Below are 24,394 nucleotides of genomic sequence, written 5' to 3'. Positions count from 1 at the left end.
ATGCAATATGCTTGGAATGAGGCTCATGTACAACCTCCAGTGACGCCTGCAAAAATACTGATCATGTTATTATTATTGTTACAGCGGATACAAAACGGGGCGGCTGCGGCTTTTTGGGCATACATTCCTGATCCGCCTATGATTCAATCCTTAGGATGGGATAAAGAAACAGTACCTGTATATGTCAATGATACAAGTCTTTTAGGAGGAAAATCAGACATTCACATTTCTCCTCAGCAAGCCAATATCTCCTTTTATGGTCTTACTACGCAATATCCTATGTGCTTTTCTTATCAATTACAGCATCCTCACTGTATACAGGTGTCAGCTGATATATCCTACCCTCAAGTGACTATTTCAGGCATTGATGAAAAAACCGGAAAAAGATCGTACCGTGACGGAACCGGACCTCTCGACATTCCGTTTTGTGACAAACATTTAAGCATCGGCATAGGAATAGACACTCCTTGGACTTTATGTCGAGCACGAATTGCATCGGTGTATAACATCAACAATGCCAATACCACCCTTTTATGGGACTGGGCACCTGGAGGAACACCTGATTTCCCCGAATATCGAGGACAGCATCCACCCATTCTCTCTGTAAACACTGCTCATATATACCAAACAGAACTGTGGAAACTTTTGGCTGCTTTTGGTCATGGCAATAGTCTATATTTACAACCCAATGTTAGTGGGAGTAAATATGGTAATGTAGGAGTTACGGGGTTTTTATATCCCCGAGCTTGTGTTCCTTACCCATTCATGTTGTTACAAGGCCATGCAGAAATAACATTGTCAATGAATATTTATCATTTAAATTGTTCTAATTGCATACTTACTAATTGCATTAGGGGTGTTGGAAAAGGAGAACAAGTTATAATTGTAAAACAACCTGCTTTTGTAATGTTACCTGTTGAAATAACTGAAGATTGGTATGATGAGACTGCTTTAGAATTGTTACAGCGCATTAACAAGGCTCTTAGCCGTACTAAAAAAAGTGTGAGCCTGATTGTTCTGGGTATAGTATCTTTAATCACCCTTAGAGCAACTGCTGTTACCGCTTCTGTATCTTTAGCACAATCCATTCAAGCTGCTCATACTGTAGATTCCTTGTCATATAATGTTACTAAAGTAATGGGAACACAAGAAGATATAGATAAAAAAATGGAAGATAGATTATCAGCTTTATATGATGTGGTTAGAGTTTTAGGAGAACAAGTTCAGAGCATTAGTTTTCGCATGAAAATTCAATGTCATGTTAATTATAAATGGATTTGTGTTACAAAAAAGGCTTATAATGCATCTGACTTTCCGTGGGATAAGGTGAAAAAACATCTACAAGGAATTTGGTTTAATACTAATGTCTCTCTAGATCTTTTGCAATTGCATAATGAAATTCTTGATATTGAAAATTCTCCAAAAGCTACACTGAATATAGCTGATACTGTCAACAATTTTTTACAAAATTTATTTTCTAACTTCCCTAGCCTTCATTCACTGTGGCGAAGCATAATTGCTGTGGGCGCGGTTCTGACTGTTGTGCTTATCATAATTTGTTTAGCTCCTTGTCTTATTCACAGTATTGTTAAGGAATTTCTACATATGAGAGTTTTAATACATAAAAACATGTTGCAGCACCGGCATCTTATGGAGCTTTTAAAAAAATAAAGAGAGGGGAGTTGCGGGGGACGACCCGTGAAGGGTTAAGTCTTGGGAGCTCCTCGGCAGGTATGCCGAGCCCTAGGACATGTTCCTAAGCTCCCTGTCCCGCCACCCTCAAGAATTTTTATAGCCCTTAAGGCTTCAAGATGTCCAGTTCCTGCAACCTGTCCTAGAAGATAGATTATCTTATTATGTATACTTCATAGAAGATAGATTATCTGATTGTGTTCTGTATACAATGGTAAGGGTCTAGTGATTGTATCTTGAGATTAAAAACAACCTTGTGAATGTCATAAGTCATGTACTTTACCCTATATATACTGCAGCACAATAAAGCAAGGTATCAGCCATTTTGGGCTGATCCTCTCAACCCCATCTTTTGTCTCTCTCTTATTTTTCTTAGCGGGGACGCTCCGTTCTCTCCCTGTGCAGGTGCGACTCTTGCTTGTGCTGGCCGCGGCAAAAAGACACTTGCTCCTTGGAAGAAAAGTTATGACCAATCTAGATAGCATATTAAAAAGCAGAGACATTACTTTGTCAACAAAGGTCTGTCTAGTCAAGACTATGGTTTTTCCACGGTCATGTATGGATGTGAGAGTTGGACTATAAAGAAAGCTGAGCACCGAAGAATTGATGCTTTTGAATTGTGGTGTTGGAGAAGACTCTTGAGAGTCCTTTGGACTGCAAGGAGATCCAACCAGTCCATTCTAAAAGAGATCAGTCCTGGGTGTTCATTGGAAGGACTGATGTTGAAGCTGAAACTCCAATACTTTGGCCACCTGATGTGAAGAGCTGAGTCATTTGGAAAGACCCTGATGCTGGGAAAGATTGAGGGCAGGAGGAGAAGGGGATGACAGAGGATGAGATGGTTGGATGGCATCACTGACTCAATGGACATGGGTTTGGGTGGGCTCCAGGTGTTGGTGTTGGGCAGGGAGGTCTGGCATACTGTGGTTTATGGGGTCACAAAGAGTCGGACATGACTGAGCAACTGAACTGAACTGAGAGAGTTAAGGCACACACAGAAGCATTTTAGTAGAGGTAAGAAGACCCTAGTGTTGGAGGAAGGGGGACCCTTTTCAGGGCCCAAAACTGGGCTCTTGTCTAACACTCAGAAATCAATTGTCCGAAGAGACTCATGTGCTGACAAAGCAAGAGATTTTATTGGGAAAGGCACCCGGGTGGAGAGCAATAGGGTAAGGGAACCCAGGAGAACAGCTCTGCCACATGGCTTCCAGTCCCAGGTTTTATGGTAATGGGGTTAGTTTCCGGGTTTTCTTTAGCCAATCATTCTGACTCAGAGTCCTCCCTGTTGGTGCACGCCTTGTTCAGCCAAGATATATGCCAGAGAGAAGGATTATGGGAGGTGGTCGGACATGTGGTGTCTCCTTTTGACCTTTCCTGAACTCTTCTGGTTGGTGGTAGCTTATTAATTCCATGTTCCTTATCAGGACCTCCTGTCGTAAAACAACTCATGCAAATGGTTACTATGGTGCCTGGCCAGGGTGGATGATTTCAGCCAGTGTGCTTCCCCTAACAACTCCCCCCTGAGAGACTTTATACTCAAGATACCTCTTGGGAATTGGGATGGAGGTCTCTTTCTTCTGTAACTTCTTCCTGCTGTGCATGGTCGTAGGCCTGCCTAGAAGAGCAGAAGTCTCTCTCTACCTGATCTAAGTCAAGGTTTTTTGTTTTGTTTTGCCTGAAACCAGCATTCACCCTTGTAATAACGGCAATTTAGTTTGAAACTGTTGGATCCTCTCAGAGATGAAATAGACAGGGGCCAAACAGGAAACCTAACAGGATGGTCATCACTGTTCCCCAGAAACAGAAGGCAACATTTGGGGTGAGGGCTGCAGGGTTTGTGACTTTTTTTGATTGGTTGGTGGTGAGACAACAGAGCTGTGCTCCAGGAATCTTGTGTTCAGTCTGAAGTTACCATCCTCCACCTGGGTGGGGGCCCCAGTTCTGTAGAAGAACTCAAAGACACTGTTATGCCTTTTTTTTTTTTTTTGAGTAGGAACCAGGACCCTGTCTCAAGGCTGTACCACCATTTGATTGTTTCTCCTGTTTCTGTATCCCCTCCCTTCCCCGATTAGCAATTATTTGAATCCACCTTTTGGAACTCAGGGAAGGTCAAGAAGGCTGAATGAGGCCTATATCCTACAGACAAGAAATGGAGAACACAGAGCAGATTTGTACTCCAGAGCCCCACAGAGTCCTGCTCAGTTTTAATTTAGGGAACTGGGCAACTATGACTGTGATAACTTCCTGTCAAAATGTGGCATAGGACTGCCTCAGCTTAGAGAATAGACACTGAATTGGAAGTATTCCTGAGTTCCAAGTCCTAGATCTGAGTCTTGTATGATTAAAATCTCAATCCCTTGGTCTGCCATGTTGGTGTAACAGACCCAGTTAGAAGTAGCTGGAGGAGTGATAACTGGAATTTTAATAGACAAAATAAATCTCATTTTTTTAGAAGAATAGGCCTGAAACCCAGTCTGGACCTGGCACTTTGGGGAGACTTGTAGCCAGGTAGCCAGTTGCCTAGTTTTATAAAAAGTAAGGTTGCAGTTAGTAGCTTCTAACAGACATTGTTTTGAGAATGGTGGCATCCAAGCCTGATACGACTCAGAAAACTCAAGTGTTTAGCAATACAAGGTCTAGTCTGAAATTACACCCATAGTATCATCTAGTTATTTCTCAGGATGTCTTAATCATAGCTACTCTATTTTGACTGTAAAATTTTCTGTAAATTAACTGTAAAATTTTCCTTAATAGCCAAAGCAGATGTCACCATTAATGATGTCAGTATTTCTCTAGGTATGAGAAGATGCAAGAATTGGGACTCATAAAATCTTTTCCTGAAAAGATCTAACTATCTGAAGGCCTGTTCTGCCAGTTTTTATCAGAGTACAGAGTGCCTCATTCCTGATTTTCACCCTGAATTCCTTTCAGGAGAGTTGAAGGCCAGCAGTTGCAGTGGCCATGATTTAATCTTTGTAGATGTAGATGGCAAGTATCAGTTTTCAGTTGGTAGAGCCCCTTTTTGCTCATAAACTTAACCATGATTTTGAGGGAGGCATTTCATGACCATTTTATCCCATGGTGCTGAGAATGTCCATTCTCAGGTTTGGCAAAGATTTTGTTGACAAGCCACTCAATGTGCTGTTACTGGACTAGGCCATAAAACAGTAACCAAAATTATCTGGACCACCTGTCTTACTAGCCTTTTGGTCCAGGAAAACATTCCCTCTTGTTGCTTCCTCCCATATATAGAATTACACTATTACCATCATCAATCTCATATGGGAATACATATTATTTTATCAGAGGCCTCAGTCACACATTTGGCAATGTAAGAAACAGCAATATTATAGAACAGGTGAAATACGAATAACATAGCCAGCAGTATTAGTAAAGTCATAAGTAAGACTTAAGAACTTCCATTGGATGTAGCCCAGTATATCCCTGGTCATCTGACTTAGTCTACTCTGTACGAATGTTTATCTTCCAGGGAGATTATATATTGGCACTGTCTATAAGGCACATAGCCCAGTTTTCTAGTGTTACTAGACTGATTATCCTTAGTATGATTTAATTGTTTCCAACATAGAGGAGACTTTAAACTTAAATTACCATAGCCTGGTGTTATCTATATAAATCTATCCCATAATTTTGGGAGATTTTTTTCCTTTGCTGAAACTTTGCTCGTTGCTCTGATTGAGCTTGAGTAATAGAAGAAAACTCAAATTTATGGCCAGAGTCAGAGCAGGCATTATTAATTGGCCCGGTGATGGAATCCCATCTAGTAATATCAATAGTGACCTGAATATGACTATAATTTTTTTTTTTAAGTACATTTTCTCAGGGCCAACCAGTTAGAACCTTGTAGTAGAGAACTTTACCAAGGTAACCCAGAACTAGACACAGGTAATTGTCACAAATTCAACGATTGGATTGATTTCTAAAGTTAGCATACAATCAGGCCTATGATAGAAAAGCATGTGATTTATATGCAAAGGTCTAAGAAGTCAAAAAAACATTATAAATGGTCATACGAATCAGGTTCAGGATCTTGGGCAAGCTGTCTACCTCTGATGTCGTCATCTTCTCATCCTGGTGTAGTGTAGTTTCTCCTGATAAAAAGGTCCTTCCATCCAGGTTGGAGACAGTACCTTAAATTATGTCTTTTTCCAGTCCTAGTTTCAGGTCATGAGGCATCTGATCTTCATTCAAAGAAAGATTACTGAGATAAGCTTCAGAAAGAAACTTAGGGTGTTCTTTAAGAATTCAATTAAATTTTATATTAATATCAAATAGCAAAGAGCTATTCAAGAAATGAGTCTTACTAGATGCAGACCTCCATTAACAAACTGGGATTTAACACTTATTGAAACATCTTTTTCTCCCTAAAATTATCCTCATTTTTATCAAATACAACCAAATTAAGACTAGCTTGTTTGCAAAATAGGCCTGCTTTCACTAATTTTGGCTTGATGATTTATATAATCAGAACTGATCATAAACTTTTTGATTCGCTGACTCATTTATAGAGTCTCAGACTGAATTTTTAAAATAAAACAGGCCTGGGAAACTCACACCAAAGGCTTATCACAGGTTTCACCTAACAAATCTAGGTGAATTCTCCCCTTTTTAAGGTCTCAAAAATTCCTTGAGATTTTTGTACCTGTTAGTGAGATAATCTTCCTAACTCATTTAATAAACTTACTGGAAACCTAAGAGGTTCCAATTCCTGGAGGAGTCAGATAGAGAGAAAACATAATTGTTTTGTTTATGAAGTGAAGTGAAGTGAAGTCACTCAGTCGTGTCCGACTCTTTGTGACCCCGTGGACTGTAGCCTACCAAGCTCCTCTGTCCATGGGATTCTCCAGGCAAGAATACTGGAGTAGGTTGCCATTTCATTCTCCAGGGGATCTTCCCTACCCAGGGATAGAACCGGGTTTCCTGCATTGGAGGCAGACGCTTTAACCTCTGAGCCACCAGGGAAGTCCAATTTTACCAAATTACTGTCATAATTAGAGAGGAAGATTTTCCCTACTCCCAGAAAACACAACATTCAAACCCATAAGTTTTCAGATAGAAACCATAAAAGTTATAGGGATAATCGCTGGTTCATTCAGTCCTTTTGTTAACTTTTGTGAAGTCATCAGGTTTTCCATTAGAATACCAGGACGCATCAGAATGCTAAGAACTCCATATAATTTCTAGGATGTCTATATTAGTACCTTTACCATACATTATAACATGAGAGGATTTATTATTTTATTATATTTTTCATGTAATTTAACCAACCAAATAAACACAATTAGTTTAATATCTCTCTTTGGGATGTTTCAGGGGCACTCTGAAGCACCCCCAAAGTTAGCTAGAGGTCAAATGAACTTCAAAAGAATTCGATTTAGGAAGTTTTGTCAAAAAAATTAATTAAAAGGATTTAGAACATTTGGTCAGATTTAGTCAATGTTGATGGGTATATCATTTAGCTTGTTGATATGTCACAATGGGTGTAAATACAGCTCAAGGTCTAGTGAAAGTCAACTCCGCCATTTTGGACCTAGTTGGCTCTAACCAATTTTCCTATGGCTGTGTCATTCCTAACAAAATCCATTTATCTAACTAATTGTAATCCAATTTTAGAAAATCCTGATCATGCATAACTCTTTTTAGTATTTTTTCATACCTTTTTTTTTTAACTGAAAACACACTTCCTACTTTCCTTTAGCAACCAAGAACAACTTTTATATCAGCATTTTATCGATTGGTGAGCATAAATATCAGTGATAATTTCTAAAACCCTTGCTTTCTTAGAATATTTTAGGATGGCACCAAACATTATTCATTTATAGTCCCAAATCTCTTTAGTTTCTCTGTAAAAGGTAATTAGTGATTAGTAGTAAATGTTTCAAAATCTTATTTGGAAATGACCTAACTATTCAATAGACTTTCAACACTTCATTTAGCACAACCCTTAGAAATTCAAGTTATCCCAATCTTGAGAGTCTATTTTAGACAGATATTCCTAAAGCATGCTGCTGCTGCTGCTGCTGCTGCTGCTGCTAAGCTGCTTCAGTCGTATCCGACTCTGTGTGACCCCATAGAAGGCAGCCCACCAGGCTCCCCCGGCCCTGGGATTCTCCAGGCAAGAACACTGGAGTGGGTTGCCATTTCCTTCTCCAATGCATGAACGTGAAAGTGAAGTCGCTCAGTAGTGTCCGACTCTTCACGACCCCATGGACTGCAGCCTACCAGGCTCTCCATCCATGGGATTTTCCAGGCAAGAGTACTGGAGTGGGTTGCTATTGCCTTCTCCATCCTAAAGCATAATTACTTTTAATAGAGTTTATCTAAAAGCTCATATCTCATTTAAATTTTTTTAGAAGTTTCTTCACTCAAGGTAATTTCCTTGTTGACAAATTTGTAACAGATATGATAATATTTGACTTATATATTAAACCTAGGTACGATGAAAAGATTCTACTTAATGTTGATTACTCTAAGACATGTCTGTATTAGATAAGTCAACAAACAAACATTAATATCAGGTATTTAATACTGAATATTTCCCAGTTCACATGAACCTGGAATTTATTGTTTAATTTAGAATTATTTTATTTGTAAGTGCTTACTTTTCTTTAAGCCAATTAAATAGAGCTCATTTACAAATTAACCTCAAAAATATTACCCAGAGACAAAGACATACCAAAACATACTTAGACAGACACAAGGCAAGATCTAGCTTCATTTTCTAAGCTTAGTCATAAATTAGATATTAAAATATAAAATTTACTAGGGTATAAAAAACAGTTGGAATAAATAAAAATTTTAAAGGCTTTTTCCAATTTTTCCTCAGTTTTAGTAGTTAGAGATGGTCTAGATAAGTGTTTCTGAGAACAGAGCCAGAGCCCTGGTCTCAAGGTACAGGGAAAGAAAATCAACTTCTAAAAAAATGGTGGCAGGTATAAACCAAATGGTGGCCAGACAAAGCAAAATGGCCGTCAAAAGTCACAACACAGAACACAGAGTTAAAACACACACATAGACTTGGCAGTCCTCATCAGACACTCCCTTAAATACAAGAATGCAGTCTCTCAGAAAACCTCCCATAGAGACACAGAACTTCAGATCCAAGTACTAACAGAGTCAATGAAAATATCCCAAGTCTTCAAAGATTTCAAAGGGAGGAAAGGAAGCCAGGTTGAAAGAAGAAGGGGGAGGAGGCAGGAGAGGGGGGCAAAAAGGGTGGACTTACACATGTCTCCTGCCACCTGCAAATACCTAGACATTATGGGATTTTACCCTGGGCCTCCAGAGAAGGGAGGACTGGAATTCGGCCCTACCAGAAACCAGAACAGCACAGAACCAGAATTCAAGTTCTCTGCCAAGAGGAGGTGATCAGTCTCCAATCTTCAGCTCAGGCTGAGGCCCTTTGACCAGATTCCTGTGTCCAGGACCGGGGGACTAGAAAAAAGGGGAAGGATAGAAAAGGTTAAGGAGAGGAAAGAGAGAGGGAAGGGAAGAGAGGTCAATAAAGTCTCTTGTTCCTTACCGGTTGGGGCACTCTGGCCAGTTGTCCATGACAGGAGGAGACCAGGAACAAAAGGGTCCCAGTTGTGGCTGCTGGGTCTGGTCCATCAGTGGGGAAGCTGGTCCCTGAGTACCCCGAGTGGTCAGGATGTCAGTTGCAGCAAAGAAGAGTCCCCGCCAGAGTCACCATTTGTTGCAGGAAGGGAGACCCCTTCTAGGGCCCAAAACTGGGCTCTTGTCTAACACTCGGAAATGAATTGTCCAAGGAGACACATGTGCTGACAAAGCAAGAGATTTTATTGGGAAAGAGCACCCGGGTGGAGAGCAGTAGGGTAAGGGAACCCAGGAGAACAGCTCTGCCACATAGCTCGAAGTTGCAGGTTTTATGGTGATGGGGTTAGTTTCCGGGTTGTCTTTAGCTAATCATTCTGACTCAGAGTCCTTCTTGGTGGTGCACACCTTGTTCAGCCAAGATGGATGCCAGAGAGGATTCTGGGAGGTGGTCGGACATGTGGTGTCTCCTTTTGACCTTTCCTGAACTCTTCCGGTTGGTGGAGGCTTATTAGTTCCGTGTTCCTTACCAGGACCTCCTGTCGTAAAACAACTCATGCAAATGGTTACTATGGTGCCTGGCCAGAGTGGGCAGTTTCAGTCAGTGTGCTTCCCTTAACACTAGCACACACCAGATCTGGAGGCAGCTCAGGATTTTGCTAACATGATCAAGTGGATTCCAGAGGAGAAAGACTGAACTATGAAATAAATATGCTAAGGAAATGTTAGAGAAATGGAATGCTTGGGTTTAACTTTCCATTTCCATGAATGGACTCTTGTTTCCTCCAAATTACTTCCTCTGCTTTTTTATTTTGGTCTCTGTCTTTCATATCATTCATATTTTTATTTTCTTAAGTGAATGATGATTCTTGGTTGTCTATTTGTATTTAAGATTTGAGTACTAGAAAGCTAAAAGCTCTGTGCATGTAGATGGGACTTGAAGACTAGTTTACACTGTAGAGTGTTCTGATTGCTCCATTTCTTTGGGTAAGTCTGCATGTTTCTTTGGGTAACTCTGCATCTTTTAGTCTTTTCTGTTGAGGTATTCAGATTCCTTGCAAGTCTTCCAAACTTTACCCTGTAGTAAGTCTAAATGGAAGTAGTCTCAGAGAGTAGGATGAAGTGGCTGTTATTATTATGTAAACTTTCATATAAATTAATTATATTATTTTAAATATAGTACTCCTCACTTCAACTGTGTCTGGGTTCCCTGGTCCAAAAATTGTATTAGTCTCTCCAGGGAATAAATCACTGATCTTTAGGCCAGGGAAAAGAAAGGTAGTTGACTGGCTGTGCTCTGTGGCATGGGGTCCAGGAATCTAACTGATTTCAGATAAAATTTAGACAACCAACCCTTCATTGTTATCACTATATTTATTCCCACTTTTAGAAGTACTCAGTGTTACCAAATTCCTGACCTTTTCAGGGGTTTCTCAGGGTGAATGGGATTTCAGTTTTCTCCATGCTTGTGATTCAGCTTTTTCATATGTGCAAAGTCAGCTTCACTGTTTCCTTCTTCCTCTAAGTTCTAGTAGATTTATGCCTTCATAATAACCCATTAATGTAATTTTTGTGAGTTTTCTAGGATATTTAGTCTACCATCTTTAACTGAAATCCTCAGATACTATCTAACATTTTTCAATCATTCTATGAATGGCATGTGTTCCCTTCCAAAACATACTAGAATTGGGAGTTTGTGGCATAAGGGCAGATAACAAGGTTAAGGAGTAGAAGGGGTTATTTAGGGGAGACCAGGTGTGAACATTTCTCTATTGGACAACTCCGTTTCTACAGGCTGAACAGGATGTGCCACATTCACTGGGAACACTTTCAACTCATTAGTATTTTGGCTCATTGTTGACAATTGCACCTCCGTATATTTAGTTGTATTCTATATTCTCCATGAACTGACTAGCACATACCCTGCTCAGCATGAGGCAGTTTCTAATATGCCCAGTCAGAAGGCTCTTGGGCTTCCCTGGTGGCTCAGTGGTAAAGAATCTGTCTGCAATGCAGGAGATGCAGTAGACATGGGTTCAATCCCTGGGTTGGAAAGATCCCCTGGAGGAGGGCATGGTAACCCACTCCGGCATTCTTTCCTGGAGAATTCCATGGACAGAGGAGCCTACTGGGCTACAGTCCATGGGGTCGCAAAGAGTCAGACACAACTGAAGTAATGTAGCATAGGAGACTCTTGGAGAAGAGTGGGGAAAGGTTTACAAAGAACTGAGTTTAGAACATGTTAGTGATTACTCACTAAATTTATGGAAACACAGAGAGAGCATCAGATGAATCCCATCACCTAGTTTAACAATTTTCAAGTCACAGCCAATCTTAGTTCTTCCATATCTCTATTCATCCTTCTCATTCCCTCTGCCCTATTCCAACCTTTGGGTTATTTTGAGGCAAATTCAAGAAATTTTATTATTTCATCTGTAAATATTTGGGAATGTATCCATATGTACAAAAAGCAAATATTCCCCTTTTATTTATTTATTTTTAAAGTCTCCCCTTTTAAAACATAATCAGAATACTATCATCACACATACACATGACTCAAAATCAACAATAAGTAAAGTAATTTTAAAAGGCAAACTATGAGCTTTTTCTATGGCTCAATATGGCAGAGTAGAAGGACATGCACTCATCTCCTGCAAGAGCACCAAAATTGTAACTAACTGTTGAATAACCATTGACAGGAGGACACTGGAACCCACCAAAAAAAGATACCCCACATCCAAAGACAAAGAGGAAGCCACAGTGAGATGATAGGAGGGGCCCAAACACGATAAAATCAAATCCCATACCTCGGTGGGCCACTTGTGAACTGGACAACAGTAATACCAAAGAAGTTCTCCCACTGTTGTGAAGGTTCTGTGCCTCACATCAGGCTTCTCAGCCTGGGCAATTGGCAAATGAACCGGGAATCCCCAGGGAATCTGACTTTGTAGGCCAGTGGGATTTGATTATAGGACTTCCATAGCATGGGGAAGAGACTACTCTTGGAGGGCACAAGCAAAATCTTGTATGCACCAAGACAGCCTGAGACCTCTGGGACAATATTAAATGCACCAGCATTCATATTATAGGGGTCCCAGAAGGAGAAGAGAGAAAGGAAACTTCTAATCCAGTTTTGGGAATATAAAGAAATACTATGCTGTTTAAAAAAAAAAAAATAAGAAATTAACAAGTGATAAATTCATGGGCTTCCCTGGTGGCTCAGTCAGTAAAGAATCCACCTGCAATATAGGAGACCTGGGTTCAATCCCTGGGTTGGGAAGACCCCTTGGAGGACGGCATAGCAACCCACTCCAGTATTCTTGCTTTAAGAATCCCCATGGACAGAGGAGCCTGGCGGGCTGCAGTCCCTGGGGTCACAAAGAATCAGACACGACTGAGAAACTAAGCACAGCACAAGCACAGCAGCACAGTATTACTAACTACAAATTTTGTTCAAATTGTACAAAATTTTATACTAGTGTCCAGTATTTGTTTTTATACCTTATTTAAAACTCCACAGTATATTTAATTGTATTGGGCAGCTTCAGCTACATGCAACATATTCTGGTTAATTCTCTTTTCATTTTCATTCTATTACAAGTATTTTTAAATTTTCCTTGTTACAGCTTCTTAGATACACCCATCATTTAAAAGTGGGCATTTAATTTCCAAATACATAGGATTTTGTTTAAAATATCCTTAACATTAATTTCTCATTTTTGATATTAACTTCTCATTTAAATGTTTTCTTCTCTGTAATCACCCTCTGTGCTTTTTTCAGTCTAACTTTACTGAGGTTTTTGACAGCTAAGTCAAAGATCTCTCTTGGTAAATGTCACATTGTACTTGAAAATATGTGGGTTATTTTCAAATATATTTTGATATTGATTTCTAACATAATTCCACAGTGATAAGAGAACAGACTCTATAATTTCAACACCTTTAGACCACGAAACTTTTGCACCTTAATTTATGCCCCTATGTTCCAGTGTCTCCTAGTTTATACTCTATGGGAACTTGAATAGAATTTGTATCCTACTGTTGTGTGAAAATTCTATGTCTTACTTATGTTGAATTAGTTCACAGAGCTTTTGGGGTCTACTATAGCCCTCTACTTCTCTGTATATTCATTCTATTATTTTTTGAAAGTTTGATATTGAAACTCCAACTAAAAATCTTAATTTATCTACTTAAAAAAAATAATTGTAATATATAGTGGACCTATGTCTTCCCAGGTGGCTCAGATGGTAAAGAATCTGCCTGCAATGTGGAAGATCCGGGTTCAATCCCTGAGTTGGGAAGATTCCCTGGAAAAGGGAATGGCAATCCACTTCAGCATGCTTCCCTGTAGAATTCCATGGACAGAGGAGCCCGATGGACTACAGTCCATGTGGTTGCAAAGAGTCAGACACAACTGAGTGACTAACACACACCACCCCCTCACACACACACACAGTGAAACTATATGTAACTCTGTTCTGTATTTTCAAAGTCTCCTGTAAATGTTTTATCACATTTCCATAATTCAAAACAATAGTTGTTTTTTTTCTTTTTAAAGGTAAGCTATGAGCTAGAGGTAAAGTTTACTCCATCCATGAATAGAATTTAGAACAGTACAAATAGTATGATATGGTCCTTATCTTTTCAGGAACATTCAAGAATCACTTCAGTTCAGTTCAGTTGCACAGTTGTGTCTGACTCTTTGCGACCCCAAGAATCACAGCATGCCAGGCCTCCCGTCCATCACCAACTCCCAGAGTTCACTCAAATTCATGTCCATTGAGTCAGTGATGCCATCCAGCCATCTCATCCTCTGTCAACCCCTTCTCCTCCTGCCCCCAATACCTCCCAGCATCAAGGTCTTTTCTAATGAGTCAACTCTTCACATCAGGTGGCCAAAGTACTAGAGTTTCAGCTTTAGCATCAGTCCTTCCAATGAACACCCAGGACTGATCTCCTTTAGGATGGACTGGTTGGATCTCCTTGAAGTCCAAGGGACTCTCAAGAGTCTTCTCCAACACCACAGTTCAAAAGCATCAATTCTTCAGTGCTCCACTTTCTTTATAGTCCAACTCTCACATCCATACATGACTACTGGAAAAACCATAGCTTTGACTAGATGGACCATTGTTTATGAAGTAATGTCTCTGCTTTTTAATATGCTGTCTAAGTTGGTCATAACTTTCCTTCCAAGGAGTAAGCATCTTTTAATTTCATGGCTACAATCACCATCTGCAGTGATTTTGGAGCTCAAAAAAGTAAAATCTGACACTGTTTCCACTGTTTCCCCATCTATTTGCCATGAAGTGATGGGACCAGATGCCATGATCTTAGTTTTATGAATGCTGAGCTTTAAGCCAACTTTTTCATTCTCCTCTTTCACTTTTATCAAGAGGCTCTTTAGTTCTTCTTCACTTTCTGCCATAAGGGTGGTGTCATCTGCATATCTGAGGTTACTGATATTTCTCCTGGCAAACTTGATTCCAGCTTGTGCTTCATCCAGCCCAGGGTTTCTCATGATGTACTCTGCATATAAGTTAAATAGGCAGGGTGACAATATACACCCTGTTACTATACCTGTTACTACTCAGGACAGGTTTAATTGTTCTATTGTAACAAGTTGTTAAACCCCAAATTTAAGTATCTTAGTATGCTGCTGCTCTTGCTGCTGCTAAGTCGCTTCAGTCATGTCTGACTCTGTGCGACCCCATAGACGGCAGCCCACCAGGCTCCCCTGTCCCTGGATTCTCCAGGCAAGAACACTGGAGTGGGTTGCCATGTCCTTCTCCGATGCATGAAAGTGAAAAGTGAAAGTGAAGTCGCTCAGTCGTGCCTGACTCTTAGTGACCCCATGGACTGCAGCCTACCAGGCTCTTCCATCCATGGGATTTTCCAGGCAAGAGTACTGGAGTGGGTTGCCGTTGCCTTCTCCGGTATCTTAGTATAACAAAAGTTTATTTCTTGCTCATGCTCTACAAAAGGAAATGCTCACCAGAGGATTTTGTTCATTGTAAAAATAGAAAGCCTGGAGATAAATCCACGTACCCTTGGACACCTTATCTTTGACAAAAGAGGCAAGAATATACAATGGAGAAAAGAGAATCTCTTTAACAAGTGGGTGCTGGGGAAACTGGTCAACCACTTGTAAAAGAATAAAAGTAGAACACTTTCTAACACCATACACCAAAACAAACTCAAAATGGATTAAAGATCTAAATGTAAGAGCAGAAACTATAAAACTCCTAGAGGAAAACACAGGCAAAACACTCCGACATAAATCACAGCAGGATCCTCTATGACCCACCTCCCAGAGTAATGGAAATAAAAGCAAAAATAAACAGATGGGACCTAATTAAAATTAAAAGCTTTTGCACAACGAAAGAAACTATAAACAAGGTGAAAAGATAGCCTTCAGAATGGGAGAAAATAATAACAAATGAAGCAACTGACAAAGAATTAATCTCAAAAATATACAAGCAGCTCCTGCAGCTGAATTCCAGAAAAATAAATGATTCAATAAAAAATGGGCCAAAGAACTAAACAGACATTTCTCCAAAGAAGACATACAGATGGCAAACAAACACAGAAAAAGATGCTCAACATCACTCATTATCAGAGAAATGCAAATCAAAACCACAATGAGGTACCATCTCATGCCTGTCAGAATGCCTGCTATTAAAAAGTCTACAAACAATAAATGCTGAAGAGGGTGTGAAGAAAAGGGAACCCTCTTACACTGATGGTGGGAATGCAAACTAGTACAGCCCCTATGGAGAACAGTGTGTATTCCTTAAGAAACTGGAATAAATTTTGCTTAGCCTAAACTAATCATGGTAACTTCATTTCCTTGGTCAGTGATTGGTTTAAGAAAGTGTTTTCTGGGTACAATTTCTCTGGGCTTACCAAGATTGAGGAGAAAAACCTTTTTCTATTTTGGGATATTGCCATCTACATGCTATGCGTATGTTGGTCGCAGTTATTATGGGGTCATGATGAAAGTCAGTTTTAGAAGACAAATCAACTGAGTAACAATAACATAGCAGAAATACGGAAAGAATTTGGGTCTTTCATAATGTCATGAATCACTCAGTTGACCAGTGCGGAAACCATCTTATCTCTGAAGACTTTGGTATATGAGATACTAAATTTCCTCATCATGTAGGGCCTTTGAGTTGGTTTTCTCCTATTTTCAGCTGAAAGTATCTTGATTGATACAAAGTGGAGTAGAAATCAATCTATCTCATGCAATAATTTGTTGCTGGTGATGGTGGTGGTAGTCACTGGTGTGACTAAGATAATGAAAAGGCTGGAGACACTCAAAGAAAAATTTGAGCCTTTGAATATTTTGGGGAGAAGGAGGGAAGAAAGTGTGGTATGGAGTTAGATGAACAATCAGGAGGGTAAGACTTTCTTTTATTTGAAGTGTCTAGGATTATCAATTACATAAAAGAATTCACTGGGAAGTTGCTGAAGACAGAGGCCTATGAAAGCTGATCTATAAAGTCATATCATAGTGTTAAATTAAAAATCCTCATTCCTTGAGGGGATATTCAGGATCCTAGTTGGAGTAAGCAAATTCAGTTGAGGGTTACCCTTTAGTTTCAGAAGATACGTTAAAAATTCCCAAAATTTGTCTTGGACATAAGAATAAATATTGTTGATATTATCCACACTATTACTGAGGGCATTCATTGTCATAGTTGTGATGATTCTCAGTTGAGTACTAATCTAGTACCAGGGAAAGATGCCTGCATGGACTTACTTATAAGAATGCTCTATAGTGACAAGTATAAGAGGCAGAAAAATTGTTAAAATGGTTAGACGTTTTTAGGGGCAAACCTAACCTGCAGGGCCCAGTACAAAAGGAAAGTGGGAGAGTCATAGTTCAAATATTATTAAGAATTTCAGGTGTTACTGAGGAAACCAGAATTGAAAGAGACACATGTAACCTCAATGTTTTTTGCAGCACTGTTTACAAGAGCTAGGACATGGAAGCAACCTAGATGTCCATCAGCAGACAAATGGATAAGGAAGTAGTGGTACATATACATGATGGAATATTACTCAGCTATAAAAAAGAACACATTTGAGTCCTTTCTAATGAGGTGGATGAAACTGGAGCCTATACAGAGTGAAATAAGAAAGAGAAACACCAATACAATATACTAATGCATATATATATGGAATTTAGAAAGACGGTAATGACTATCCTATATGCAAGGCAGCAAAAGAGACACAGATGTAAAGAACAGACTTTTGGACTATGTGGGAGAGGCAAAGGTGATATGATTTGAGAGAATAGCACTGAAACATGTATATTACCATATGTAAAATAGATGACCAGTGCAAGTTCTATGCATGAGGCAGGGCACCCAAAGCCAGTGCTCTGGAACAACCCAGAGGGATGGGGTGGGAAGGGAGGGGGGAGGCAGGCTCAGGATGGGGGGACACATGTGTACCAGTGGCTGATTCATGTTGATGTATGGCAAAAATCACCACAATATTGCAAAGTAATTATCCTCCAATTAAAATAAACTAAATAATTAAAGAAAAAAGATTTTCAGATGTTAGTGAAAATGGAAAAGTAGGAGGCTTCAAGCACCTATTACTTCTTGGAAACACCAAAAGAAAACTAAGCAAAGTTGTCTGAATCAATTTCGTCAGAACTCTGGAAAGTAGTCAAAGGATTGCAGCAACCAAGTGAATGATGAATCGGGAAAAAGTCCATTTTAACATGGTAGGAGAACTTTTTAGTTTTAACTTAGCCTTGCTCCAAACTCCTCCCAGGTGCAGTGATTGTCTTGATGACAGCCTGTGTTCCTTTTGTGGGTATCTGGTTCTGGAAGGAACAGAGCAGGCATTGCCTTTATTTTTCTTAACTCAGAACAATCTCAGTTTGGAAAAGTAGCTAAATAGAGGTCATTCCTGGAAAATACTGAAAGGTAAATGAACAAATTGTTGTTATCTGTGGCAAAAGAGTACAATTTCATCAGAAAATATGCATGCTAAAAGTCTGGGAGGAAAAGCTGAGGGAGGGAACAACTTTGGGAAATAGGGCCTTCAAAAGCATCCACTTAAAAAAAAAAGAGGTGAAAAGCCATGCCATGCCCTTCTGCTTCTGTTACATCATTACCATTTCTGAATACGCAGAAGAACTGTAAAAAGGAAAAAAAAAAAAGTCTTAATACCTGGATAACCATGATGGTGTGATCACCTCACCTAAAGCCAGACATCCTGGAGTGTGAAAGCGTAAAGTGAAGTGGGTCTTAGGAAGCATCACTACAAACAAAGCTATTGGAGGTGATGGAATTCTGTGGGGCCCTACGTGGGAAACCTTAAAAAAAAGGGGGCTAGCTTTTGCGGTTGGAAGCCAAGATGGCGTCCAGCGGAAGAGATAAGGGCGTGGTCTATGTTAAAGTTTTTGATTGGCTCTCTTAGCTTCCGTACACGTGGACAGTGCGTGATTACCATAGACTCCTGTTAAGCTCATGACGACTTGACCTTATATGCATATTATAATTTGACCTTTAAAGTGATTGGTGTAACTATGGCATATTATAATTTGACCTTTAACGTGATTGGTGTAACTATGGCATATTATAATTTAACCTTTAACGTGATTGGTGCAACTATGGGCGGTCCCTCACAGAACCCCCTTGCTTGCCTATATAAACCAAGAGTTGGTGGCAATAAAGCAGAACTGCTCAGGCGGAACCCCTGTCGCATCTGATTGTCTCTCGCTCCGAGGGGCTGGGTTGGCGGACAGCAGGTTCATCTCTGTTCGGGACCCCTTGGCTTTGCTGAGGGAAGTTCCACTCCCTCTCTCTTTCTGCGGAGCGCCCCCCACAGAATTATAGTTGAGCTATTTCAAATCCTAAAAGATGATGCTGTGAAAGTGCTGCCCTTAATATGCCAGCAAATTTGGAAAACTCAGTAGTGGCCACAGGACTGGAAAAGGTCAGTTTTCATTCCAATCCCAAAGAAAGGTAATGCCAAAGAATGTTCAAACTGCTGTGCAATTGTGCTCATTTCACATGCTGGTAAGGTAATTTTGAAAGTCCTTCAAGCTAGGCTTCAACAGTTGGAGAAGGCAATGGCACCCCACTCCAGTATTCTTGCCTGGAAAATCCCATGGACGGAGGAGCCTGATAGGCTGCAGTCCATGGGGTCACGTAGAGTTGGACACAACTGAGCGACTTCACTTTCAATTTTCACGTTCATGCATTGGAGAAGGAAATGGCAACCCACTCCAGGGTTCTTGCCTGAAGAATCTCAGGGATGGAGGAGCCTGGTGGGCTGCCATCTGTGGGGTCGCACACAGTTGGACACAACTGAAGCGACTTAGCAGTAGCAGCAGCAGGCTTCAACAGTATGTGAACCGAGAACTTCCAGATGCACAAGCTAGATTGAAAAAAGGCAGAGGAACTAGAGATCAAATTGCAAACATCCATTGGATCATAGAAAAAGCAAGCGAATTCCAGAAAAACATCTGCTTCATTGATAAGGCTAAAGTCTTTGTGTGAATCACAACAACCTGTAGAAAATTTTTTAAGAGATGGGAATATCAGACCACCTTACCTGCCCCCTGACAAACCTGTATGCAGGTCAAGAATCAACAGTTAGAACCGGACATGGAACAACAGACTGGTTCAAACGTGGGAAAGGAGTACGCCAAGGCTGTATATTGTCACCCTGCTTATTCAACTTATATGCAGAGTATATCATGCAAATGCCAGGCTGGATGGATGAAGCTCAAGCTGGAATCAAGATTGCTGGGAGAAATATTGATAACTTCAGATGACACCAGCCTTACGGCAGAAAGCGAAGAAGAACTAAAGAGCCTCTTGATGAAAGTGAAAGAGGAGAATGAAAAAGCTGGCTTAAAACTCAACATTCAAAAAACTAAGATCATAGCATCCCTTTATCCCATCACTTCATGGCAAATAGAATGGGGGAGAAATAGAAACAATGACAGACTTTATCTGCTTGGGCTCCAAAATCACTGTGGATGGTGACTGCAGCCACAAATTTAAAAGATTCTTGCTCCTTGGAAGAAAACCTATAACAGACCTAGACAGCATATTAAAAAGCAGAGACATCACTGCTAACAGAGGTCTGACTAGTAACAGCTATTGTTTTTCCAGTAGCCATGTACAGATGTGAGAGTTGGACCATAAAGAAGGCTGAGTGAAGAGGAACTGATGCTTTAAACTGTGGTGTTGGAGAAGATTTGAGAGTCCCTTGGACTGCAAGGAGATCAAACCAGTCAGTCCTCAATAAGGGAAATCAACCCTCAATATTCATTAGAAGGACTGATGCTGAAGCTGAAGCTCTAATACTTTGGCCATCTGATGCAGACAGCCCACACATTGGAAAAGAGCCTGATGCTGGGAAAGATTGAGGGCAGGAGGAGAAGGGGGCAACAGAGGATCAGATGGTTGAATGGCATCATCAACTCAATGGACATGAGTTTGAGCAAACTCACGAGATATTGAAGGACAGGGAAGCCTAGCATGCTGCAGTCCATGGGGTCGCAAAGAGTCGGACACAACTTAGCAACTGAGCAATAACAACCCATGCCCATAGCTGGTCATATCTCAGAAAACACCTGAGAAAGCCCTGAATGTTTACTTCCCACTGATCTTTAGGCTCATAGCAAGGGGAGAGTAAAGACTAAACCAGAGTTGTAAATGGAATGTAAAAAGAATTAAAGGCTATAGTTTTTCCAGTGGTCATGTATGGATGTGAAAGTTGGACTGTGAAGAAAGCTGAGCATCGAAGAATTGATGCTTTTAAACTGTGGTGTTGGAGAAGACTCTTGAGAGTCCCTTGGACTGCAAGGAGGTCCAACCAGTCCATCCTAAAGGAGATCAGTCCTGGGTGTTCACTGGATGGACTGATGCTAAAGCTGAAACTCCAGTACTTTGGCCACCTCATGCAAAGGGTTGACTCATTGGAAAAGACCCTGATGCTGGGAGGGATTGGGGGCAGGAGGAGAAGGGGTTGACAGAGGATGAGATGGCTGGATGGTATCACCAACTCAATGGACATGAGTTTGAGTGAACTCTGGGAGTTGGTGATGCACAGGGAGGCCTGGCGTGCTGCAATTCATGGGGTTGCAAAAAGTGACTGAACTGAGTGACTGAACTGAAGAATTAAAGGAGTGTCTTGACACAGAACTAATCTATAAAGACCAGAGTAGATTTTTCCTTTTCTCCTTTTACTATCCTTCTTTCAACTCTGAGAGTTTAAGGACATCTCTGTTAAATCACTAGCTGACCACAGGCTAATAGAACAGAGACTTCAGAGGACACATTCAACAAAACATATACAGGAAGCAGGAAATAAATCCTGAGGAGAGAAATACTTTCATTTCTAGAGTCACCACATTATAATATTCAAAATTCAGTATTCAACAACAAAAAGGACAAGTTATGGAAAGAAACAATGAAGTAGGTCACATTTATGAAAGTGAAAGTCTTAGATGCTCAGTTGTGTCTGACCCTTTGCAACCCCATGGACTGTAGCCTGCCAGGGTCTTCTGTCCATGGAATTCTCCAGGCAAGAATACTGGAGTGGGCAGCCATTTCCTTCTCCAGGGGATCTTCCAGATCCAGAGATCGACCTGGGCTTCCTGCATTGCAGGCAGTTTCTTTACCATCTGAGCCACCAGGGAAGCCTGCATTCATAGGGAGAAAAGTCACATTCATAGGGAGAAAAAAAAGAGGAAATTAATAGCACTGAGAAAGCACATGCATTGGACTTACTAGATGAAGATTTTTAAGTTAATTGTTTTATATATGCTCAAAGAGCTAGAGGAAACCATAAAAAAGAACTAGAGAAACCCAGGAGAATGATGTGTCACCAAATTGCTAAGTCACTTCAGTCGTGTCTGACTCTGTGTGACCCCATATATGGCAGCCCACCAGGTTCCCCTGTCCCTGGGATTCTCCAGGCAAGAGCACTGGAGTGGGTTGCCATGTCCTTCTCCAATGCATGAAAGTGAAAAGTGAAAGGGAAGTCGCTCAGTTGTGTCTGACTGCAGCCCACCAGGCTCCTCCATCCATGGGATTTTCCAGGCAAGAGTACTGGAGTGAGGTGCCATCGCCTTCTCCAATCACCAAATAGAGAATATCAAAATTATAAACATAAACCAAATAAAGACCTTGAGCCTGACTCAAGGACTGGCCTCCATTGTGGGTCTAGGCTGCCCAGGGTAGGGGCCAAGGGAGCTCCCCAGGTCAACTTGAAGCTGGTCAGCAGGTGATCCCTGGTGTTTCAGCCTCCTCTGCTACTGCCCATCCCATTGGGGAATGTCCCTGCCCAGGAGTGTGTGCTTGGATGACAGCAGCCCCTGCAGCACCGAGTGGCCCCTGCCTAATGCCTCTCAAGCCCCAGGAGGGGCTTCATTAAACCTGTGGAGGTGGAGGACAGCAGGGAGTTGGAGGCTGAAGTGGCACCTGCGGAAATGATCCAGGAGGAGGTTACAGCCCATGCAGCCCTGGAGAATGGCTGTGCCTTGGAAACTACTGCCAGCCCCTGCCAGAGGGGCAGAAGGCCCAGGCAACCCCCGAGGAGGAGGTGGTGACCCTGGTGGTTTCTGAGAGAGGGGTAGGTGATGGCTGAGCCAGGACATGATCCCCAAAGAGGTACGAGTCCAAGAAGGAGGACTTGGTGGATGTGAGTGGCTACAGTGGGACTGGGGAGGACTCCTGGGGGCAATACCCTGGAGGAGGACAATGAAGAAGATGAGGAGGAAGTGAAGCCCCTCTATGAGCCAAATCAAGGTGCATGGAGATCCCAGGACTCTCAGAGAGAAAGGACCCAGCCCTGAACCAGAAGACCCATTTTAGCATGGAGCCCATTCAAGTGTTCAACACCTACTCCAACGAGGATGACCATCATTGCAACAAGGACGTGGATCCCATGGTGGCCTCTGCTGAGTACATCTGGAGAAGCAGGTGGAGAGGTTGGAGCTGTATCCTGTGGAATGGGAGGACGCCAAGGGCCTGGGTCTCAGCATTGTTGGCATGGGGCATGGACAGACATGGGCCTGGAGAAGGTGGGCATGTACATCAAGACCGTGACTGACGGCAATGTGGTCCATCAGGACAGCAGGATCCAGGTGAACGATCTCTTGATGGAGATGGATGGAATGAATCTGGTGGGAGTGACCCAGAGCTTTGTAGCCTCCATGCTCTGGAACACCAAGGGCTGCATGCAGTTTATGATTGGCCAGGAGTGGCTAGGTGAGGTGGCCCAGCTAACTTAGCAGACCCTGGAAACAGGTGCAATGGCAGCAGGAAATGATGGAGCAGAGATATGCCCAGCATGGGGAGGGGAAGGATAACAAGGAGATGGGAGAGTGTGCCACTAATGAGGTTGAGGAGCTGAGCCTCATGTTCCCAGGTGGCAACATGGCCATTAAGGTGTTCAGCTGGCAGAGAACCAGGATGCCTTGTCCCCTGTGGAGCCTGAGAAGCTGTGCACAAGTTCAAGGAGTTCCAGATCTAGCATGCTGTGACTGAGATACAGATCCAGCAGCTGAAAAGAAAATTGCAGAGCCTGGAGCAGAAGGGGCACTGGTGGGTGAAGAAGGCCCAGCAGGAACAGAGTGTGAAGGAGAAAAAGGATCACATGGAAAAGTTGGAGAGCTATGGGGTCACAGCCCAGGGCCCATGCAAGGCTGTGAGTGAGCACCTGCAGGAGGCCCAGGCCCAGTACCAGGCCCTAGAGCACAAGTACAGCAAGGCTGAGTGCCTCATCAAGGACTACCAGCAGGAGACCAATTTCCTGAAAAAGAAGACAGCATAGCACTGGGTTCTGGAGGAATCAGAGCTGCTAAGGAAGGAAGAGATGGACAAGCTCCTGGACGAAGTAGGCCCAGGAGTGCCCTAGGGGCAGGAGGCACCTGCAAGTCAGCCCCTCTCTAGCACCCATCCTGTGGATTCTGGAGGGAGAAAGAGAAGTCATCCTGCTGACTGGCAGCTCAAGGTCATGTCCCCTCCAGGAGGGTTGGAGGGGCAGGGCCCATGTCCATACCTAAGCCTGACTCCTTCTTTCCCTTATTTTTCAGATCTTGGAACTGGAAGGAAACTTGCAAACACTGAGTAATTCCAATTCTACTTAA

The 24,394-nt window shown here is 41.7% G+C and overlaps 1 pseudogene; it reads left to right on the top strand.

The window, feature by feature from the left end:
- On the top strand, positions 1-24,394 carry LOC138930740 (neurabin-2-like; annotated as a pseudogene).

The sequence above is a fragment of the Ovis canadensis genome, chromosome X (genome assembly GCF_042477335.2).
Source record: "Ovis canadensis isolate MfBH-ARS-UI-01 breed Bighorn chromosome X, ARS-UI_OviCan_v2, whole genome shotgun sequence".
In the NCBI taxonomy this organism is placed as follows: domain Eukaryota; kingdom Metazoa; phylum Chordata; class Mammalia; order Artiodactyla; family Bovidae; genus Ovis; species Ovis canadensis.
Note: the sequence above shows the minus strand (reverse complement) of the source record. Positions and strands in the feature narration are given on the sequence as shown.